This window comes from Eulemur rufifrons, chromosome 1 (assembly GCF_041146395.1).
Source record: "Eulemur rufifrons isolate Redbay chromosome 1, OSU_ERuf_1, whole genome shotgun sequence".
In the NCBI taxonomy this organism is placed as follows: domain Eukaryota; kingdom Metazoa; phylum Chordata; class Mammalia; order Primates; family Lemuridae; genus Eulemur; species Eulemur rufifrons.
Window position 1 is genome coordinate 8,132,064 of NC_090983.1, and position 6,430 is coordinate 8,138,493.

General features: G+C 53.3%; 1 non-coding gene across 1 annotated transcript; it reads right to left on the reverse strand.

The window, feature by feature from the left end:
* Positions 1-925: 925 nt before the first annotated feature.
* On the reverse strand, positions 926-1,028 carry LOC138387936 (U6 spliceosomal RNA). The gene has a single exon (XR_011234015.1). It is a non-coding gene; the product is annotated as a U6 spliceosomal RNA (small nuclear RNA).
* Between the last annotated feature and the right edge of the window lie 5,402 nt (positions 1,029-6,430).

Sequence of the window (6,430 nt, forward strand, 5' to 3'; positions counted from 1 at the left end):
GAAGGGCAGGTTTCGTTATTTGTGCAGCTTTTGTTATGAGGGTTGAGGCTGGGGGAGGGGAAAGAAGAGGAAAAAAGAGAAAAGCTAGAAAGAGAGGAAAGAGAAGAAAATAAAAGTGGGAAGAAGAGGCCGGGCACGGTGGCCCACATCTGTAATCCTAGCAGTCTGGGAGGGCGAAGTGGGAGGATCGCTTGAGCTCAGGAGTTCGAGACCAGCCTGAGCAAGAGCGAGATCCTGTCTCTACTAAAAATAGAAAAATTAGCCAGGAGTGGTGGTGCGCACTTGTAGTCCCAGCTCCTTGGGAGGCTGAGGTAGGAGGATCACTTGAGCCCAGGAGTGTGAGGCTGCATTGAGCTACAGTGATGCCACTGCACTTTACCCAGGGTGACAGAGTGAGACTGTCTCAAAAAAAAAAAAAGTGTGAAGAAGGGATAAAAAGATTAAAAATACAAGTGCTTTGCATCTTGTCCTAGGTGCCATGCCTGGGAGACACGAGCTCCACTCAGCTGCCCCTGCATTCTGCCACACCTTGTCCAGGCCAGCAGTTCTCCAACGAGTGGCCTCGGGACCCCTGTACACTATTAAAAATTGTTAAGGGCCTCAAAAAGCCTTTATCTGTAATAGATTCTATTTATCAGTTTTGACTATATTAGAAATTAAACCAGAGAAAATCTTAAATTATTTACATAAATAACATTTTTATTAAAACATATTTTCCAAAACAAAAAAAAATATATAGTGAGCAGAGAAGCATTATTTTTACATTTTCACAAATCTCTTTGATGTCTGGCTTAATGTAAGATGAGTGGCCTCTCCTATCTATATCCCATGTGTTGTGATATCGCATGTCATGTAGCCTCCGGAAAACTCCACTGTACACTCATGAGAGGAAGAGGGTGGGAAAGACTAACGACATATTATTATTTTAAATATGGAACACTTTATGAATTCGTGTATCATCCTTGTGCAGGGGCCACAGAAATCTTTTCTGTATGGTTCTGATGTTAGTATATACTGCCAAAGCGAGCACAGTATTATTATGAAAATAGTTTTGATCTTGTGGATCACCAAAAAGTGTTCGAGGAACCCCCCAGGGGTGCCTGGGCTACACTTTGAGAACCACTGGTCTAGGCAGGGGGATTGATAGAATGCTCCCTCTCCCCAGGAAGGCAATCTAACAATGTGTCTCAAAGGCCATAAAAACATTAGTGCCTGTTGACACAGGGATTCCCCTCCCCTTTGGGGAACATATTTTAAAACGATAATTCCAAAGGAAGAAAAAACTGCCTATGTGATCTATATTTGAGGAAGGTTAAATAAATGCTGGTATATCCACTTAATATTATGTGGTTTAAAAGGATAATTACAAAGACTATGTGTTAGCATGGAAGGAATATAAATAGCTCTAAGTGGAAAAAGCAAATTGTTAATGTACAACTGACCCTTCGCTGTGCCTGCCAGTGTCAGACTTGCTGTGTGCGGAGGCGAAGCCCCAAAGGAACCGAGGGAAAGTGGGTTGTATTTGGTGTATGGGGCACAGGATTAGGGGAGCATGTCTTCTTTTCTTTTTGGTTTATTGTCAGTGTTTATTTTGATGTTGGCTCATTTTTTGCAATAAGTAAAAACAAAAATAAGGACCCTCGAATCTGCCTTGCGTCCCCGGTCCCTGCGGTTGCGGTTGCGGGTGAGTGCCAAGCCGTCAGTCACCTTCAGCCTGGGGCGCAGGAAGGAGGGGGAGGCAGGTACCAAGGGGAGTGTCAGGCCTGGAGGGGCTGATGGCTCAGCTCAGTCTGTGGTTCCCTTTTCGTGCAGACAGATGTTCCCTTTTCTTGGGGACACAGGAAACCTTTGCTAAGCAGCTGTTAGCGGAGGCTTGCAGAGACATGACAGAAGACCAGGTGTGAGGGGCTGTGCTTCACCTCACTGGGGAAGGAAGAAGCTGGGAGGGCAACTGCAGCGCCCAAGGCCTCTCGGAGAGAACCGAGGTCGGGGGGCCACACTCGTGTCACAGAGCAGCCAGAGGAGGGCCGCTGGGTGGTCCTTGGCACAGAGAGAACAGGCGCTGTGGGGCCCGAGGGGGAGCTTGGCAGACACCAAGGCCACCAGGGCCTGGTGAGGTGGGATGCGGAGAGTTTCTGGTAGGCGGAACCAGAGCCAGGTCCGCATTGTAGGAAGCCTCCCTGTAGCCGGGTGCAGGCTGTGTTAGGAGTTGGGGGACCAGTTGAAGTTGAACACAACGGTACTTAAAAAACAGCACTAAAGTCACCAAGTTGGGCACCAGACCCAGTTTCATCAGGAAAGAAGTACGGAGTAGGGAATGGTTTTTATTCCCCCTTAGCTAAAAATGTAACCAGATTCCCAGTTACACCTGGTGACTTAGAGGCTCTCCTCTACGCCTGCGAATGTGCGCTTTAATTCTGTTCTCGCCCTTCCCGTTGGAGCAGTCGGCTGGCTGAAGTCCAAGGTGCAGCTGAGGGGCTTGGGCTTCCTGCTTCAGCACACCTAATGGCTCCTGTCCTCGTCTCACCTGTGCTAGGGTCCTTTCCTTTCACTGGTATAGACACTCATTGTTTTCATTTTCCATTCATATTCATCAAACTAACCTCAGTAAAATGGTCCCATAACCAGCAAAACGACGGTGGTACAGGCCAAGGGGAGGGGCTGATAGGCGAACTGAGTTGTTGGGGGCCGGGCAGGTGCCCTTGGCGAGAGTGGAAGAGGGTGACGTGCCAGCTAATGGAACTCTCTGGAGCGGGTGTGTGAAAGGCGTGGCAGGCGTCGGTCTGTGATCTGGTCAAGTGTGACAGGGCTGTCAGACAGTTGGATCCTCTAAAGCCAAACACAGGAAACTAGGCAATGGGGTTTGTTCATCAGGGACTTGTGACAATTCTCATTTACTTTGGGGGATTCACTAAAATACGATGTGACTGAGATATTCTGCTCTCTGGTTTGGGGGTGTGTCTCAAAGAATCCCAGCAGAGTCCTGAAGAGCCACACTGAGTACCCACCAGCCCCAGCTGCCTGGCTCTGGGCCCTGCCCTGACAGGTCCAGGAGCTCCTCAGGGCCTGCGGGCCGGTCCTCCTGCTTCCACGGCTGCGGGCTGTGGCCTGGCCCAGGTGTGGCCCGGCAGGCGCCCGCCCGCTGGAACGGCCTGCCCAGCCTCCGCACCTCAGCCTGCGCCAGCGCCTTCCAGCCGTCTCTACCCACCCACTCACTTTACCTCCTGGCGTCTTGGCCTAGTAATACCTCAGGGTGCACCTCTTCTGACGGAGACACTTTGTTTCTTCCTCCCCACCCCGCCAGCTTTATTAAGGTATAACTGACAAAGAAAAATTGTATATATTTATGGCATACAAGACGTTTTGATAATGTATACATTGTGAAATGATTAAATCAAACTAATTAATACATCCATCACCGCACATGGTTATCTGGTTAATAAAGTATACAATACATTATTATTAATTATAGTCACCGGGCTGTACCATAGATTCCAGAACTTACTCCTCCCGTCTGACTGAAACCCATTGACCAACAGCTCCTCATGCCACACCCTCCCCAGCCCTGGGAACCCCCATTCTACTTTCCGCTTCCACGAGGTCAACTTCCGGAGATTGCACGTGTAAGTGAGGTCACGCTGTATTTGTCTTTCTGTGCCGGCTCATGTCACTTAGCATGATGTCCTCCAGGTTCATCCATGTTGTCACAAATGACAGGATTTCCTTCTTTTTAAAGGCTGAACAGTGTTCCATTGTGTGGCTGTCCCACATTTTGTGTATCCATTCATCTGTTGATGGACACTTAGGTTGATTCCGTATCTTGGATATTGTAAATAAAAAGGACTCTCCTTAAGGCAACCACCACGCCATCATCACAGCTAACAAAATTGAAAGTCAGTCTTTAACGTCATCTGCCATGGAGTCCGCATTCAGATTCCCCCAGTGTGTCTAAAGTGTCTCTTTATGGCTGGTTTGTTCTAATCAGGACCCGAGTGAGGGTGCGCGGTGTATTGTTTAGCAGTCTCCCCGCTCTTTGTCTTTGTCTTTTCATGTCATTCATTTGTTGAAAAAACTAGGTCGCTGTCTGGGAGCACATTGTTAATGCACAGCAAATGATAGAAACCCGCCGCCCAGCACTCGCCCTCTGAGTGCCCTGCACGCGGGAGGCAGCCGCGCCCCTGAGCTCACTGCTTCTCTCTGGTCGCTCTTTCTCAAACTCCAACCCCACACTCACCGCCCGCTTTGCTCTGTGAGTTTGGCCTTCCTCTCCCCAGCCCCACCATCTTTTTGCACAGGTCACCTCAGCCTCACTGTCCTTTTCAGTCTTCTGTCTGCCTAGTCCATGAAGGGGACTTGTTGTCACACAGCAGAGCAGAGGCCTAAGCCAGCAGACACAGTTCCTTCCCCCAGAGGCTGGCGGGAGGGCAGAAGGCAGCTCCCAGCAGCACAGGAAGGCTACTTGCTCCTGTTGCATGCGGAGGATGGGGGCGGAGGATGGGGGCGGAGGATAGGGGCGGAGGACAGGGGCGGAGGATAGGGGGCGGAGGACGGGGGCGGAGGATAGGGGGCAGAGGATAGGGGCGGAGGACAGGGGAGGAGGATGGGGGTGGAGGACTGGGGCGGAGGACAGGGGCAGAGGTCCAGGGAGCGTCACCTGGCTCTTCCCTGGGCAGTGAATGCCTGTGGTTGGGACGGTGTCTTAGTCCGTTGCTGCCTCTGCAGGGCCTAGTACAGTGCCTGCCCCTTGCAGGGCATCGAAAATGCTGACTGGTCATTAGGGGAGCAGGTAGTGGACCTTTTTGTCATCTTTGGGACAGTGGGCTGGGCCTCAGAAATCGTGCTGAACAAGCTCAGTGTAAACTTGTGACAAAGCATTCCAGTAACACCCTGGGTTCAGGTCTGGATGCTGGGGGACCCCTGGCCCTTGTCTTTCTTCCAGGAAAGGGCCCTGCTCACTGTGGATCCTGGACACTTAGAGGGCAGCTCTGGCTGGACACCAGCCTCCAGCCAATACAGGACGCTGGTCCCGCAGCCTCCCTGAGGTGGGCTGTAGGCTGGGGGCTGGGAGGTGTGGGAGAGAGTTCCGGATGGGGGTGCAGACTATCTGGAGGGGCCTCTCTGAGCCTGGAGCCTTCTGGGCCTGGGGCCCTCCACAGCCTCCTTAATTCCCTCCCCTGCAGGCCCCATGCGGCCCAGGATGCTGCTATTTCCCACCCCGGAGAGACGCCAGGAAAGGCTGGGCTGGCCAGACTTTCATACTCTCCTGTCTGCCCAGCTGGGCCAGACAGCCCAAGCTGGGGGTTGATCGGCAGCAGCGTGTGCCCCTGGGGACGTGAGTGCAGGGAATCCTGGCTGCGTCCGGGACGGGTGACCCCTCACCAACAGGGCGCAGGTCTGGCTCCTCCCTGCCCACAGCCTGGTGTGTGCCAGCGTCCAGGACGATGTTTGCTTTCAGCCCTTGCAGACTTCTCAGTCTGGATAACCACCTTCCTCGGGGTGAGAGCTCCTGCTCTGAAGACAGACTCTCTGCTGGGGCTTCTTCAGAATTCACAGCGTTTGCGGGCCAGGGCGCCTGGTCCCCTAGCACCAACAGCCTAGAGTCTGCAGATGATCTGGAAGTGAATGCAGTTTGTCAGGAAACCCCAACCTTGAGCTCTGAATGTTAACGCCAAGGGTGGGTGCCAGGAGGGAGGGGCAGAGTGTAAGCAAGACCCCCCACTAAGCTGTTGGCCCCCTTCCTTTCTCCCTCTATCTGGCTGCTGTCAAAGAGCCAGGCAAGAACCTGCTGCTGGGAGGCCACAGCTACCCCAGGCCATTTGCATGCACCTCTCAGGTCCCAACAGGACTCCAGGGGAGCCATCCAGCTCAGGGCGGGGAGGACTGGTGCTTTCTGGTGCCTGGCAGGACACTTTGGCCCTGGGCCTCCTGGACATAGTTCCACGTGCTACTGGGGGTGGGAGTGGTAGGCCAGGGAGATGGCTGAGGGTGGGCGTCAGTGGCAGCCCCTCCCTGGATACACCCCTGCTCCCCAAGGGCCTCATGTCACTTCAGCATGCGGCTGCCTCTCACTGCTACAGCCTGTGTGCCCTGGGTGGGGAGGGATGGTGGCATTGGCCTCCTCCCTGAACAAGGACTTCCTCTGCTCACTGTGCCTGGGGGACCCCGGCTGGCCACGCTCAGCTGCCCCACTCGATCCTTGTCTGACTTGACCTTGGCTCCTCGTTCCCATTAGAACACGCACTGGTCTGCACCCCGGGTCCCTCTTCTTCTCCATGGGGTAAATGGATACATCTGGCCCTCTGATGGCCAGAGATCCACAGACACCCTCCAGCCTCCTGCTCAGGGGCCCTGGAAGACACCCCTTTGCATGTCTGTGGAGCCAGCAGTATGCGGCCCAGCAGCCTGCGGATGCAGTCTTCTCAGGGCAACG